This window comes from Crocodylus porosus, unplaced genomic scaffold, assembly GCF_001723895.1.
Source record: "Crocodylus porosus isolate Cpor-Errol unplaced genomic scaffold, CroPor_comp1, whole genome shotgun sequence".
Taxonomy (NCBI): domain Eukaryota; kingdom Metazoa; phylum Chordata; order Crocodylia; family Crocodylidae; genus Crocodylus; species Crocodylus porosus.
This window is the reverse complement of record NW_017728909.1, coordinates 976,923-994,356: the sequence shown is the minus strand read 5'-3', so window position 1 is coordinate 994,356 and position 17,434 is coordinate 976,923. Positions and strand designations below refer to the sequence as shown.

At 41.8% G+C, this 17,434-nt stretch overlaps 1 protein-coding gene across 2 annotated transcripts in view; it reads left to right on the top strand.

The window, feature by feature from the left end:
• The window catches only part of NEDD4L (neural precursor cell expressed, developmentally down-regulated 4-like, E3 ubiquitin protein ligase), a 259,010-nt gene that overhangs the window by 47,040 nt on the left and 194,536 nt on the right, over nucleotides 1-17,434 (top strand). The window lies entirely within an intron of this gene.

Sequence of the window (17,434 nt, the reverse complement as noted above, 5' to 3'; positions counted from 1 at the left end):
AAATTAATTGCACTCATCTTTTTCTTTGTTCTTAAATGTAAACTTTCTGATAAGGAGTTCACAATTGCTACCATACTATAGACAAGCGGTTCCCAAACTCTGACAGATTGTGCACCACCAGTTTAAAACAATACAACCTTAAGTACCACCAGGAGATTTTTATCATATAAAGTAATTATAATAAATCTGTTAACAAATACCACTGACAGGTGGTCTGCTTACCACTGATGGTACATGTACCACAGATTGGGAACCACTGCTATAGACAACAGCAATCAGAAATAAGTTTATTTTTTTGCTAATAATATTATAGTCAACCCTGGTTGCTCCTTCAGTGAAATATCTTTGTGAGGGGCTGGGTACCACCAATAATCAGCTTGCATGTCTCAGCAAGGTTTTAATTGTTCCCATTATCATTTGCCATTCTAATAGCATGTGACCTGATACTATTTAATTATTGCATTTGCTTCCAGTTTTTACATCCATATCCTCATTTATAAAAGTTCTGAGCCATGTCATGACCCTTGCAAACAGCGGTATCCAACTGCTAGTAAAATCCATACTTCTCTTCTGTTGTTGTTGCACATAGTTTATTGTTGGTAACTGTTAACCTCACTGGAACAATCCCCTTAGACATAAGCTTCCTGTTGTTGGTTGACATAGTTGTTCTTGTGCCCTCTACTTTAAGAATCCCATTTATGAGCTTTGCTTGTCCACTTTGAATGTATCGAGTGGGTGGGGGGAGGTAATCCTCTGTCCTCCCCTCTATATCTAGCAGGGGAAATGTGCACCTTCCTTAACTATTCTTCTTCTTGCTTAGCAAAAAGAGCTTTAATATTCTTGTCACAGTGGGCGTTTATACATGTGCTCTGGTGGGGGGAGGAGATGGGAATGGTTTTAGAACAGTTCTGAGAGCTACAGCTACATAGGAGCGCTATGTCGTAGCTTGTTGGACTGCTAGGAATGGGTATCCGTGTTCCACCTAGTTCCATTTGTCTTTCAAGGCTAACAAGCTTGGATTGCTCAGATCTGAAATGGGGGCTTTCCTTTCCTTAGATGGGCTTGACTAGAAAGGGTAACAAAGCTCAGTTTGCCAAACCCAGCTTTTCCTATTCCTAGAAACTTTTTGCTTGCAGCATGTTAATCTGTACTGTTCAATACAATCATCTTGGATTTCCCCTTGTACTGGGATACAGTGTTGTGGATGTGCACCTCCCAGGTGATGGATAAAGAGAGCCCATCTTGACCTGCAGAAGGAAGGGTTTCACTGACTGAAATTCAGTGCATCTGTGTTGTTGTAATTCAGATCTTCTGTCCTTGAGAAGAGTAGGTCTTTAGTGACACTAAAACTGTCCTTTGAAGTGATATGTGGTTAGCAATTACTAAAGTTACTTTCTGAGCATTTTATTTAAGAAAAAATTAAATTTGTCATTTCAAGTTGAGATCAATGATGATGGTGTCTAGTGAAGTTGAGTAACTAATGCACCATAAGTTGTCCCTTCTGCAGTAGTTCTGCATAATGAATACAACATATCACAAAAGTAGGCACATAGAATGACTTCTAAAAAGCCCTATAGTAAAAAAAAGTCTATTTTAGATTTAGTGTATGCCAAGAATGGAAGAATCAGCACTCTGTTTTTAAGATATGACAATTTCAACTTTTATTGGTTGTTTAAAAATGCATTGGGAATTTGTTGAGATGAATAATTAGTTGCTTTGCTTGGAAAGAAAGGGGCTACTTTGGTGTGACCGGTGACAGAACTTTGTGCATAGCAAGAAAGAGCAGAAAATTACGTAACAACTACACAATATCAGGTAGTGTATGTTGGCAAGGTTTTCCAGGTAGTCAGTATATGTCTATACTACAGAGCAGGCCAACTTCAGTGAAAGACACATCTTCGAAGAGATTCTTAGAGTAAGAGGAACACTTCAAAAATGTAAAATCTACCAAATATTCAAAGAATTTACCTTTCTGGTGCATAGACTATCATGGACTGAGAATAAACGTCCCAGCCATGTAAAATGTGTTGCCTGATGTGTTTGTCCTGTGGACAACTATGTCATGGCTCTTTGCAGAGCAAAATACTTAACTTGGAAGTCAATGGCAACACCCAGCACATATCAATTCATGGCGCACGGAGACATTTTTTTCCTGGCACACCAGGATGTGTGCAAAAAAAGTACGTATTTTTTTAAGTTGCTGCTCTGGGCTCTCTAGAGCAGCCACAGGTGCCAGCGCTGCGACAGGCACTGGGAGGTGGAGTCAGGAGAACATGAGCAGGGACGATGCCCCTGTTCTTCTGACTCTATCCCCTGTTCCGGGCCTCCAGCTCGGGCCAGCCTGGCCCCTGGAGGGAGCTGGGGGGGGTGGGGCACAGGGCTGGGGCCTGAGCAGGCACTGCGCAGGGCTGCTGTACTGGAGGCTCCCAGCAGGTGGGTGAGCCCTGGGCTGGGGGCTCAGGCAGATGGATCCCACCTGGGCAGGGGCAGCTACATAGCACTGGGGCCGGATCCGGGTGGCACAGGGAGAAGCAGGCATGGGGGAGGCACTGCAGGCAGGCCTGGCTGCCTGGACATTTTGGAAAGGCAGGGGCTGGGTGGGAAGTTGGGGCTCTACAGGCTTGAGCCCTGCTCCCGCCCTGCCCAGGCCCTGCTCTTGTGAGGCAGCAGTGTGGGGTGGCTGCGCTCCGTCCCTGCCCACCCCTATGTACCCCCCCGGGACCTTTCAAAGTATCTCCAGGGGTATGTGTACCCCCAGTTGATAGCCTCTGGTCTGCAGGACACAAAAAATCATGGACTACATATAGACATTGGATTTGTGACACATAACCAGTGTTAACACCTGACTCTCCAGGTAAACCCTCCACTTTTTACCAGCCATTCTCATTCGCTCTCCTGCCCAGGCAGGGGGTTGGACTTGAAGATCTACAAGGTCCCTTCCAACCCTGCTTCTATGATCTCTTACCTATTGACCACCTCAATTTACATTTTAACCGATGGATTTCTTGCATACCTACTGGCCTCTTTCCACTGCATCCAGGAAGAGCACAGACTGAAGAAGAAGCATCTGCAGATGCTTTCTTGGCCTGACCTAAGGGTGTTTGTGCCTGAAAGTTTCCTGAGTGGAATTTTTGCAACTATCTGAGCTGGGCTAATAAAAGATACCAGGTTTACCCAAAGAACCTTGTCAACCTCTAAATAGCATTTTCTAGCCAGCACCCTCCCCCTCCCCCACACTTCCTGGTCCCCCATCTTGGACCAAGAAAGGGGCAGGAGTGCTGGGTGCCCTGATAGCTCATCACTGGACTGGATACCGGGGAGCCAGGCACCCTTGAAAAGACAGAGCTACCTGGTGGGGCAGTGAGACCCTGTGGGTCCTAATGACCCATAACACTGTGGACAGGTATTGCACATGGTGCTAGGAACCTCTGAGGGGTGGTGAAGTTGCTCTTTGAAAGCAGTAGCAGGTTGCCACAGAATCACTATCTTTTTCCTTCACCAGCTTCTTGAATTCTTTTTTGTATGTGTTGGAAAAAGGACATATGTCATGCTTATCCATGGCCTGAGATGAGTACTGCTGGTATAGTCAGTTCAGAGTGGTGGAAAAGAGCCCTATTCCACATTCTGTCTCCAGGTAACAGAAACAATTGTTAAATGAATGCAGATTATTTTGGAAAGGATCTCAGACTGAGGGTTTTATTGTGTAGAGATAATGAAGGGTGTTTTCTTGGTAATTGGAAGTGTTATTAGTACTCATTAATTTAGACTACCACAAGTTTTTTGGTAACTAAATTTCTGTAAGAAAGGTTAACATTCCTTTAAGAATGTCCTGATGCTCTGGTTACTAACTAAGGCTTAAATTCTGCAGTTTTTCCATACAAATGGCTCTTTCCTGCTGAGTGCTACTGATTGTGTCCAGAGCTGCTAGATGATTGGCACTTAAGAAATTAGATCATTTATTTAATTGCTTATGGTATGATCTGAACTTTCAGTAACCAGTTTCTGCAAAGCCTTAGCCAAATCCTTTATTTTATTTAGCCTTCCAAACATAACTAATATTCCTGTTAGACATATTCTGGTCACCAAATACTTATGTAATTACAATATAAAGAATTGACTTAATTATATTTATAGCTGCTAGAAACAGTGTCATGGTACCTGAGAAATGCATCCAAGAATCACTGGAACATGTTGTGCCATTGATAGGCTCACTGGAACATGTAGTGCAAAGGGGCAACTGTATTTTAAGTATCTTCAAAACTGAAGAGCAAACCTAGGTTTGAGAAAAGTCTTAAAAGTCTTTTGTGCGTTTTCTTAGAATATAGTTTCTAATAATAGGTTGATATCTGGCCAGGCAGTTTATTCAGGAATAGATTACTGCCTGGTTTTTCTCAGTTAAAAAAATGTAGACAGTTTATCCTTGTGAATTTATATATATTTATATATATATATTTAAATATCAACCATAAATGTTTCTCAGCATTTTCTGGAGTATAAATGATCAGTTTGTAGCCTAGATCCAAATCTGTCATTAAAAACTTTAAGGACTGTTGTGGGCAAGAAAAAAGGGCTAGCTTTTAAATTGTACCAAATACATTGTGCATGGTGCTTTTTACATTGACAAATAGTGTTAGTGGTAATGGTGGGGAACAAATATTAAGTGGGTGGGGTATGAGTGTGATGGTTGTTTTTTTTAAGACTGGTTCCTATCAATACTTAGCATATATATCTAGGTATATGCTTTTGTTAAACATGACTTTCTGACCAGACTTCCCATGAAAGTATCTTTATGATAAAAAGAATTCTCTTTTGGCCCTCAGGGATGCATCCAGACAAGCATGGAAGTTTTTTTCCCAGGACAAGTAGCAGCGGCACAACTTGTGCCGCTGCTGCTTGCCCCAGGGGAATGCCTATGCCACGCATGCTCTGGTACCCGGCAGGCTACCCTGGGTGGGGTAGGGGAGGCTGGAGCTAACAAGTGTGCTCGCCCCAGCAGCCTTAGGTGTAGGTCTAGAAGCCCTGGCTGGAATGATCTAGTTGGGGATGGTTCTGCTTTGAGCAGGGGGTTGGACTACACCTCCTGAGGTCCCTTCCAACCCCAACTTCCTATGCTTCTATGAAATGTTTGGCCATTTTTTAAGCCAAGAACTAGAAATTCTGGTAGGATGCCCTTAAAAGTTTTGATTAGTAGTATTATGGTGGTGGTCATGGTGATCTGTGAAAGTATTATTTAAACGCATTTCTAATTGATACCTTTCAGCTACCCTTTAGGCCTTGTGTTCACTGGGCATCAAATTGGGGGGAGCCTAGTAGTTTATTGGGGCTAGGGACAGGAATTACACACAAACTGGTATAAGTGATCGGAAACAGATTCAAATTTGTAACACAGCAGAAGTTCAGTGCACATAAACAGTTTTCAAAATGGTCAAAACCAGTTCACAATAAACCTGTATGGATGTAGTATCAGACTTAACTGATTTAGGTTCAATTGGTTTATTGAACTTCTGTCCCAGATCCCTTCCAGATTCTAGTTAACTCAGTCCCTCAGCATCCCTGTATGCTTTGCACCTTCCCAGGTCCGCCCCCCAGCCCCCTCCAGCCCAGGATGGGTTGGCAAGTGTTGGCCCAAGCTGTCTGTTCCAGCTGAGCGGGGAGGCGTGCTCTAGCACCACCCGCTTCTGACCTGGGCTGTTGCAGGCATGTGGCTGTATTTCTGGAATCAAAAGTAAATGTCTAACTTGCTTATCAGTTTAATTTACACAGTTTAGACTAATTTGCAAAGACTGAGTTGATTCAGCCTCCGGCTTTTTGATTGTCTGTACTTAGCCATGAAGTCTCTAAACTGTCTTTTCCTCATTAGAATTTTACCTTGACTTACCTAATGAAGTCTGAATACCAGCTCTTTTTTACTAGCGAAGACACAGCTCAGGGGAACTAAAAGGAATGTATTCCTGTTCCATTTTTCCTTCTGCAGTTTCCCTCAAACAAGTAATTTTTGTGTTATGAATGCCAATAAGTTTTGATTTGTGTATTTGTGGATATGTATATAATCCCTTCCTTGGTTATTATGGAGTTTGTCTACCTTGATCCTTGCCATAAGCCATTGTTTGCTATAGTTCTGCATTACAGTGGAAGTACTTACTTACGATTCCCTATAGCCAAGGTAAAAAAAAAAAAAAAAATAAAAGCTATCATCTGGGCACATAAGAAGTATGGTAAGGTTTCCTATTTAAAAGGTAATTTACATTTTTAAACGGTTGCAAATTGTATATCACTTGTGTACTCTTTCTGTCATGGAAGAAATGAGTGTTCGGGGAACAGCTGTCTGTGCAGATAGTCAAATACTTTCAGGGCATTTTGACCTGGAAATTTCAGATTGCTAATGAGGCACTGTCTCTGTTGCTGTTGCTAGGAGAATTTTCTGGCTGCTTTGTCCAGTACGTAGAGGTAGAAGCTTTTCTTCTTTCCCAGGGGAAGTTTCAGGGTTGTTAGGTCAGGTGGTGATTCCAAAGAATTGGGAAAAAAAAATGACATCTGACTTTAAATCTGTTTAGGCAGCTCTAACTTCCTGAAGTTCTGAACAAAAAACTGATGTTAGCAGTATATGAAGCAGCTCTGATGGCTGAAGTGAAGTGCACACACACAACTCCTTTTATATAGCAACTGCTAGCAGAGGCTGTGGTTAGAAACCTGGCCATAATAAATCTTAACCCCTTTCTTTTTACTTTTTTACCTTCTGGACTCTTGCTCTCATCAGTACCTTTCTTTTGGTTTTAACTGAATTCCCTTTTTTCAGGCATCCTAAGCTCTTCTTCTATTATTTGAAGTAAGAGAGGACAGATTTTTTTTTTCTTGTGGTTTTACAATACTTCCAGCAAATATTGCATTTTCTATTCATAGTCTGGTTGTTTGGAACTTCGATAAAGTGGGTAACGTTCAGCGTAAGTAGAACTGTGCCTTTAAAGTTCTTCTGATCACTCAGATCACGTATTGATTTCATTCAAAAGTGAGACTTCCCCAAAGTGCAAACAGTAGAGGTGTCAGAATCTATTCAAAGCCTTCAGTGTTTGAGAGGGCACAGGTGGTTGAAAAGCCATTAGGGAAAACCCCCCTGCTTATCTGAACTTCTGTGGGACATTGCATTTACTTTCCTTGTCTCTCAGGCCAAAAAAGAAAAAAGAAAAGCTTTTCCCATCAGACAAAGCAGTCTTTGCTATCTGTCTTTTTCAGCTTCTCAGCATCTGTGGGCAGAAAAGCATTTTGTCCAGAATATGTCAAGGTGGAAAACGTTATAATAAATTTGTTGCAGTCCGGCCATGGGCTGATGATTATGGATTATTGGTATGGCTTCAGAGTTAGAGTCCAAGCCTTGTAGCCTTAGGGAAACAATGTGTTCTTTAGGACAGTTCAGATTTGTGAGGTGTGTTAACCTAAGCAATTAGTGACATTATCAGACTTTACATGTTTTTAGGAACGCATCCAACTTTACTCCTTTTCACAATTTAAATTGCTTCTTCTCCAGTGATGGCCGTAACTTTTCTTAGACCCCGATTCAAGGTGCTTAGGCATATGCTGCAACACCTTGTGGATTTAGCCATAGCCAGCCAAATCCTTAATTCACCAAAAGAGTTTAGATGCTTAATTTTCAAGGATTTCAGTGGGACTTCGATGCATCTGTAGAGCTAAATCTTAGTGCCCAAACTCAATTTCACTCTAGATTGGCCTTAATAGTCCTTGAAATAGATGTGGTAGCCAATGATAACATACCCATCAACCATGTCCCATTTCTCATTTTCTTTGACATAACTCATGCCAAACATGAGAGGAGGTAGGAAAGCACCATATGTGATTTTTTTAAATTATAGACTAGAATGACAAAATTGGCAATAACAAAGTAATGTTTGAAGACAAGAGTCACTATTTATGGATTGTTGGGAAGGAAAAGTATATATGTAAAGATCCTTGTTATAGTATAGTGTAGTTTAAATGAAAAAATTGTAAGGAGAAAAATGGTATCCTCTTGCTTCAATAATAGCTTTCTAAGAAAAATCTACTACTGCTTGAATGGAATTGCAATTCACAATGATGATGATAATGGGATCTCCTTACACTTTTTTTGAAGGAAAAAGTTACTAGGATGTAAATCCACCATCCATAGAAAATTACTGGTTGGTAGGCATAGCATAAAAGATCTTCGAGGCAAAAACCTTTGTAAAAGGTGAGCTCATTTCAAGATATAATGGCAGTTGCTGTTCATAGAGTACAAATAGTGACTATGATGAAATTCCTGAGCTTTAAGAGTAGAGTGTATCAGTGCAACCATCTGACCACGTAGTGAGGCAGGATGAGTCATTTCAGAGAGTGAAATAGATACTCCCTTTAACGTACTTTGAACTGGCAATAGGAGAGCTCTCCTACTGTACAAGCAATCGTACAGTAAGCAAAACTGAGGCCACTAGGTGAAATTAAGCAGTCGTTCTGAAACAGTTATGCTAAATCTGCTCTACTACTAAATATAGGTATTTAGTAGTACTCTCTTGTTTTTGACATTAGTTATGGCTAAGAAATGATTGATGGGTGTGCTATCATTGGCTTCTACCAGTCATACTTCTCACAAGACATATACACCATACATGGCTTGGTTAGTCTGTCTGTCCCTAACACTCTTGGGGGATGTGGTTCCTGGTAGGGCATGGCTCCAACCAGTGGTGTGTGGGGTGAATGGTCTGCCAAGAATGATGGTGGGGACGGGGCGGGGCAGGGTGGAGATGGGTAAGATGGGAAGAATATATATATTTAAATGCATCCATTTTTGTGTGCATTTAAATGGAAGATGCCAATTTGATCTATCAAAACCATGATGTTTTAATTACAGGGGAAACTTCAAATATCAATGCGTCTTTCATTCACTTAATGCAGAGCTGTCTGATATGGCTCTGGAAACCAGGGGCTGAATGCCACTGCTGCTTACTTTCACACCTTGTTCACTGCTGACTTTGGTGTCTTTGGCTGCCATTGGCAACTAAAATGGAAAGCAAGGGGGAGAATGAACCCCCTGACTTTACTGCATTACTAAGTACTGTACTGATCTGAAACCAAGGTGACTCTGAATTTAAGATGACCCCTCCCCTCTCCAATAATTAGATTCTATATATGGAAAATTTATACATTTATTATAATTTTCCATGTATAGAATCTAATTATTGGAGAGTTGTCATTTCAAGTTGCCCCCTCACTGCTACATGGGGACAGGCAGGGGGTAATCGAGCAGATTTGACCTTGCCTCTTCTTCCCCACATTGTTCCGTGCTCTGCCTGTCCCCTATCATTTGCTCCTTCTGCTACTTGTCATGTTCTCTGCCCCATACCCTGTCCTACTACAGGGGCAGGCAATTATTTTGGGTGGAGAGCCACTTACTGAGTTTTGGCAGGCCATCGAGGGCCACATGACAGGCAGCCCAGGGCAGATTAGCATTAATTTTCTACTTTTTTTAGGGGTCCCATGGGCCGGATAGAATGCATTTTTCCCACCCCTGTTCTACTACCTGCTTTCCCTGCTACTTGTTGCTCCCCACCCCCATCCTCCCCCACCATACCTGCATCCCTGATATCAGCCATTCTCATACCTGGTCCCCTCTGCTGCTTCTGTTTCCTCTCCTCCAGCTTTTGCCTTTGGTCCCTCTGTGGCAGGGCTTCCACCCTGTTCTTGTCTGAGGCAAGTAGCAGGTTTGGAGTCCAAGCAGAGCTGCTGCTGCTGCAACAGGCAAAGGCCAGGGCCAGGGTTGCAGCACCTATCTTTGCCACCCCTGCCACCCCAACTTTGTACTCAAATTGAAGACAAGGGCTTTTTTCCATATGTTAATGGAGGGAAAAGCCTTGCCTTGTCTTGGATTTGAGTAAAAACAGGTCTTGTCTTGCCTTGTTAAGGTTGCAGTGTTCCTTTAACTTGGGTAGAATCAAGCTACTAATATTAGATTTCATAAAAGCTGCCTGTGTTCTGCTTGGGTACTTAATTAACAAGCCCAGCTAGTATATTAGAATTGCAGTTAGATACCTTGCATAGGATTTAGGGCTGTGCAAAGCTTCAGTCCCTGATTCGATTTGGCAGAGATTCAGCCCAATTTGGTGGCCATATTCAATTCAGATTCAGATTTGGCCTGATTCAGGGGACATTGTTTAGATTTGTTCATTCGGATCACTATCCTGATTCAATTCAATCGAATCCAAATCTGAAGATTCAATTCTGATTCGGAGAACCAGTGATTCGGCCATAGACACAGCTTTAAATATTTTTTTTACATACCTCGAGGTATCAGGTGTGGCTCATGATAGCTGTGATGCTGAGGCACATGGAGAATCCTACAGGAGCACGGGGAGCCCCCCACGTATGCTCAGAAGTACTTCCGGTCCACTGCCCTCCCCCAGACCCAGGAGGCTCCCCAGTTGCTGAGCTGAGAGGAGGGGGGGAGGTCCCCACGCTCCATGGTGGACCCAGAAGTGGACTGGAGGTTCTTCTGGTCCACTTTTGGGTCCGTCACTGAGCGTGCTGGGGAGACATCCCCCCCGCACTCTCCTGAGACGCTGCATCCGCTCCACCATCTCAACATTCGTGAGCTGCCTGGTACCTTGAGATATGTAGAAAAAACATATAAAGCTGCGTCTATGTCTGAATCATCGAATCTCTCTGAATTGAATCGGAGGCTTCCGATTTGATTCGGAGAGATTAATGGCTTTCCTGATTTGATTTGGATTCAGAGATTTGGCTGCCGAATAGGGCCAAATCTCCTGTGTATCAAATCAACTACCAAAGCTTCACACAGCCCTAGTGCCTATTACTATAATTTTTGTTCGTTAGGATGTCAGTTTTGTCCTTTCTGAACAGGGCAGGAAGCATGAAAGTAAATGTGTGTTTTTTGGTAGTTGCCTAATACAGGCTGTTTTGCACTTCTTCGTGACTCAGATGTTTGTTTTTGCTGTGTTCCTGACATTTAGTTTTTAAAGCTTTTCATATTTCTACCGCCGGGATATGGTACAAGTCCTGTCTCCAGTCAATAATGCTAATAGTGGCCTTTAATTTAAAGAGATCGTTTGGGAAGAAGTATAGATAAATGCTCTTCTGGAAAGGCTTTCATAAAAAAATTATAACATTTATTACACTACACCTAAATTAGGCCCATTAGGAATTTTACAGAAAGAAAAAACAGTTCCCACAGTTACTTCATATTAGAAACAAGTTGATGAGTAAAATGACTCCTCTTAAATTCATGACCCAATACTTTTTCAAAGATGCCCTAACCCAACAGCTTGCATTCTTTTCACTGCATGTGGGATACCTGGCAGTTTGGGCAATTATAATTAGGCAACTTTACTGCTTAGGGCCAGACTGTAGGCTGGACTGGGCCCACAGACCAGCCCCATGCACTGGATCTGCTGACTAGGGTTGATCCAGCATGGCTGCTGAACGCAACAGGTTCTCTGGGCCTGCTGTGCACACTGCACCCCATGCACCATGTGCAGCAGGCCCCAAGCCTAGCCCCTATACCACATCCAGTACATGCCAGCCCAGCCTTGTTTGCTACATGGACCTTGGTGGTCCAGTCCAAGATCGTTGGACAGTACTGCAGGCTGGACGACAGGGTTATTTGGGCCAGATCTTTGGCCCCTGGCAGATGTGACGCTTAAGTGTTGACCTGTTAATCACCTCTTAAATAGTAACCTCGCCATACACTCAGGCAATTAATAACACAACAAAATGGAAAACCAGCCATAAAATTATTCCACAACACATGTAATATTTTTGTGGCTAGTTTCCATTGTGCCTTGAACTGAACGTGTGGCAGGGTAGCCCTGCCATGCAGCCTGATACCGGCTGCATGGTGAGACTTGGATGACAGCTTCCCTGTGGTGGTAGGCTGACGACTATATGATGCAGCCCTGCATGGGACTGGAACCTGGTGTTTTTAGGGTGTTGAGTTGATGGGAGCTTATCAACCAGGTCACAGGGAGCAAGGTATGTGACACATCTTGGCCATATGGGCACTGGGATCAGGGAGAGGTTCCCTGATCCCAGGATCTCCATGTGCCAGAACTTTTAAAATGGTGCATTTGACTGTACATGTGGTTTTCTGGCATCCCTAGCGCACGTAGGCCCCAGAATCGGGGAATGTTTCATGGATCCCAGGGCCCTGGCACTCCAGGGATCTTAAACTGTGGCTGGGCTGTACATAAGGTTTTCTGACATCCCAATGTATGGGTCTCAGGGACTTGCCCTAGCGCAGCCACAATCAGATGAATGTCATTCCTAGCCCCCTGGGACCTGTGGTCCAGCTGGCTTCAGTGAGGTCCTGGGGATGAGACTGACAATGAACTGATTGTCAGTCTGAGCCTCACGACTGCAGTGGTTCACACCAGACTGCAAGCACCCAGGTTTCAACTTGACAGGGGAGGGCCCGAGGTTATGATCCTGCCATTTTACTGGCAACTAGGAATGGCATTATTAGGATCTGCTTCTTGATCCCAGAATTACACATCCTGCCCTGAAGGTGTGACATGGAAGGAGGCATGATTGTTTGGATCAGAGATCAGATCCCATCACAGCATTAAATAAATATGTGAGAGTGGTATTTGATACTTCTGTTTTAAGACAAATAGCAGGTCATTTTCTCTTTGACTCATTTGATCTCAAAACCAGAAAAAAAAATTTCTCCCGAGTTGGGAATAAATCTTTTGCTTTTAAATTATTCTCTCTGGATAATATGTACCTGATGTGACTTTCTGGGCTGCTTTGTTGGGCAAGAATAGCACTTTTATGGCCACTTCAGTGTGGGATGGATGGACAGATGGACATATTTTTAAGATACCATATATTTCTTGCTCTTCCTCCCCTCTGGCAGATCACAATAGAGGCTAAATAGCTTTTTTCATTGTTGAGTGAACAACTTAGTCTTGGGTACATTAATAAATCTCTCTCTTTCAGAATTTTATACAAGGCTGTTTCAGTCTTGTAGGTTTCTGATAATACAGTGATCTTTCCATTTCCAAAGCTGCCTGGAGGAAGCAGTTGGCCATGTTTTGAAGAAATAGAAATTTAGAGTTAAAATATTTCTCATCTGAAGTGTGGCGTAATGGATTGTCATTTGCTTGAAATCTGATGTGCTCATTTTTATTTACAGTGTCTAGCCCTGAAAAATAACAAAGCTTGCTACATGAAGGTCAAGCTGTATTTCCTTGCACATAAGTAACAGTAATAGAGATAGAGCAGGGAGCCTTTTGTATGACACAAAATAATGTGGCACAGCAAGAGGCCAAATTTGGTGTTGTGAATGAAGGTTATGAAATGTAACTGGTATAATATGAAAGATCCTCAGATGTAATGCTTCTGGGTGGTGACAGGACATAATCTTTTTTTTTTTTTTAAAGAAGAAGTTAATCCCTGTACATGTACCTGCCAGTGCAAGCCAGTGAATAGAACTTCCTGCTTCTGTAATTTCTTGTCCAAAAAACGTTATTTGACTTGCCTGACTAGTTATTTCTTTGATTGTTGGTAGCTCTTGCTTATTGAACCATACAGCTTTATTCTAGGGTTTTGGAAATTTTCTCATTACTGCAGCTTTCCCCATCTTAAGAGATGCTGAAAAACAGACCCTTGGTAGTATAGCTGCTAAATAACTGAAGAGCAGTGTGTGAGGATGCTAAGTGTTGAAATCAAACTAAAATGAAGATTTGGATCAACCAGTAGCTAAACAGGATTTGCAGTTTTCACTGTTGAATGTGGTTTACTATGCAGGGCTTGTTGCCATAAGAATTTTATTGATCAATTTTCAACATGCTAGTCAAACACAGGTCATTTGCTTACTCCCCATAGACTCAAATTAGGTTGCCAATGAAGTGTAACACTTGCAGCTGATTTCAGCTCTAATAGCTGTTGTTATTGACAAAGAGCAGTTTGGCAGAAAGCTTAATTATGCATGCTCGAGGATGTGACCTTAGCCGTGCACCTCTCCTGGCATAGCCTGGAATGGCTGCAATGTCATGCTTGATCAAACTTGCTTTATTGCAGAAATGATGCTTTAGAATTACATTTTCAAAGTGCTTAATCAGCTGAGTCCCAAATATATACCCCAAACTACTGTTGCTAATTTTGCATTGTTGTTTCTTTAGAAAGGTTTTTGCTTTTCTTTTTGTACTGAAGTTATCTCTTTATTACATGGCTTGAAAAATAGAGAGAATGGTAAGAGTTAAATGTAAATGAATGTTAAAGCATGCAAGCATGTTCCTGCCTGTCCGAAGCTAGTAATTATCCAAGATAGGTGGTTAATATCAGCTCCTACTAGGAAAATAAATGGAAGTATGTATATTTGTGTTTTCAGTCAAACAAAAAAAAATCTAATCTGCCATGGAAAATAAACATGTTGTGGGGTTTTTTTTAACTGATTTCACAAAGCAAAGAACCAGGTTTGCAGTGATTAGCGTAAGCTTGTTGTTCATCTTTGGAATATTTGGCTGTCTACCATGCACATACAAAATCTTTGAGCCCTGACAATTTAATCTATTTTAGCACAAGTGCTTTGGAATTACAAGGTCATAATGCGTGTTCTGTTATTTAAAAAAGTTTCTCTAGCCCAGTGATGGAACAGGGACAGTGCCATGTGTTTTAAATGATCGCTTAACCAATAAAATAATGAACACCAAATAGATGAAGTGAGCACTGCATGAACAACCAAAAGGCTGAATATTTTTTTCATACAGATTCTGATGGTTAACAGGTAAATTTTAGAACTATAACACTAAAATGAGTCACTCTTAAAACTAAGTCACTTTAAAAACTAAGTAACATTAATTTTTTTCCTAGTGTTTTTGCTCGTGATTAATTTTTAAGTATAGTATTTCAGTCTCTTCTTCCCCACAAGATTAAAATGTCAGTACAGGTGACATCTAAGCCAGTCATAGACCCTAGGATAAAGTGGTCCTGTAAACTATTATGAGTATAGTGTTCTCTCTGTCTTCTATATCAACAGTAAGCTCCAAGGACAGGATTTGAAAACTGAAGTACATTGGCTAAGGAATGGAGCTATGTTGTACATTTTGACCCTTTGAAATCAGTTGTAAAATACTGACTTCAATGAGTTCAGTATTATACTGATGGCATTTGAATGTGGCAACAGGTTTTTTTAAGTCATTTGCTTCTATTTTGGAAACAGAGGGGAGCTTATTTGAGATTCTGTTGTTACAGAGAAATTCAGAATATTCCCATAGGATGCGTTTTGGCTAAGTTTTTTTTTTTCTTCTGCTGGCCTTCTCGGAAATAATCCTATACACTTTAAAGCCTTATTTGAGTAATATTTAGTTTAAGACAGTAGTTATGGCCAGAGCAGACATGCCTGGTGGCTTTTGATACTATGGCAAGTAAGGCACCAGTTCTGATTCACTGCACCACATAGAAATCTACAGATGACTTGGTGTGCAACTTTTGTAGTTTTATCAGGAGACTTACAGACACTCATTTTCTCTTGGGAGAGTGGCTGATCTCCCAGGAAAAAAACAAGATCATACAGATGTTCCGGATTTTTCTTCTAGAGCAAAAATGGCTGCTTCCAGAGAACAATAATCTGGAAAAACTCAGGGTTAAGTCATTCCAGGGAGAGTGAATGTCTGTAGAACTTAACCTTCTGAGACGAGCCATAGCACAGTCCTCCAGCATCCCAGGGTTCTTTGCTTCATCCCCCCTTCCCCCCCCCGGGCCTTGCTTCCTTGCATACTGTGTCACTTGAACTGGACTCTGCTATTCCAGCCAAACAGGTAGCAGCACATGTTCCTTTCACAGTCCTATGTTGTGCTTCAGTGAGACACAGGCTGACCCTGAGCAGTCTGGGTTAGCCAATCAGGACTATTTTTGTACTACTGCCACCTGTTGCTAGGCAAACCGAGGGAGCCTGCAGAGCATGCTGAGATGTATGCAGGGGGGCTCTCTGTCTGCACAGCATCAGCACTGCAAACTCTCTGCTCTTCAGGGGCTCAGCATTCAAATGTCTGTCCAGGTATCTCCAGGTTAATTTTTCTACCAGGAGAACAAACACAGATGTCTTACAGGTTATTTGAATATGTATACACAGCCGCAGTTTAGAGTGGATTTTTAATCCTGTACCAAAAATTTTAAATCAAACTATGTAGCATCTGACTTTCGCTAATGTACCAGGGATTGTCAATACAGCATTGAATATTTTTCATGCTAAAAATGCTTCTGCCACCATACAAACATTTAAAAAACATTTCATGAGAGAAAATCACTAAGAATTTATAGAGTGTCCATGTAGGTACCTCTTCTCTTGTTTATCAAGAAGAATGTGTCATCTCCATGTCTGTCCTACCTCAGGATGCCAAAAGAGAGGGAATTCCTGATCAGAGAATAGATTTGGAAGGATATATACATGCTCTGTGAAATGTAACTGCTTCTTCTCAGTGTGTTTATTTGAAATAACTTTTCAACGAATCCATTTAATGTAGCCATATACGCACAGACCATGTTTGAGATTAGTCAGATGACAGGAAAATAATATGGCTGAGCATTTGAAATGTCATACAGTGTTTTCCAGCCAGATCTCCAGCTGAAAATAACATTTTTTTCTTAGATATTTTTGTCTTAACATGCTACTTAATCACTTCAGGGTGGCTGATCTAGCAAGGAACAACATCATGTACTTAAGTGGCAGCTGCTAGCTTGAGAAAGCAGTTGCTGTATCTGTGTGAAAGAGCCACTTGAGTCTTTTTTTTTTTTTTTAATTTTCTTTTCTCTTTCCCCTCCCCTCATCCAGTTGCTGTCCTGGAGTGGCATAGACTTTTGTGTGTGTGTGTGGGGGGGGTTTATGCATAGACTTTTATGCATGTTCTGCTGTGAATTTTTTTAGGAATTGGACAGTGTTATCCTTGGGAGAGGTCAGCTCTGTGGAATATAGCCCTCTCTCCTTTTCCCTTTTTCCTTGCTCTCTGCGTTTTCATATTTTATAGCCTTCTTTACCATTTTAACTAGGAAGAGCCCAGTACCCAACTGAGAAACAATCATATGCATACTATCTTTACCAAGACTCAAGTTAACTTTGAATTTAAGACAACACTCCAATAATCAGACTGTAGTTGTAGAATATTTATAAATTTGTTTTAATTTTCCATGTCTAGAATCTAATTATTGGATTGTCATTTTGATTCATCTTCTGCCCTGCAGCACAGGGGCAGGCAATAAAGTCAGGTAGTTTGACCTTCACTGCCTTCCCCATCCCTGTACTTGTGTACCTCATGCCTGCCCCCCTGGCAGTGCCTGTACCCCTGTCCCCTCCCCACTTGCACTTTTCCCACCTGCTCCCTGGCATTTTGGCTCTGTGGCTGCCCCCCATCCTGCCCTTTACTCTCTATTGTCACCTTCTTGCCACCTTTGTTCCCTC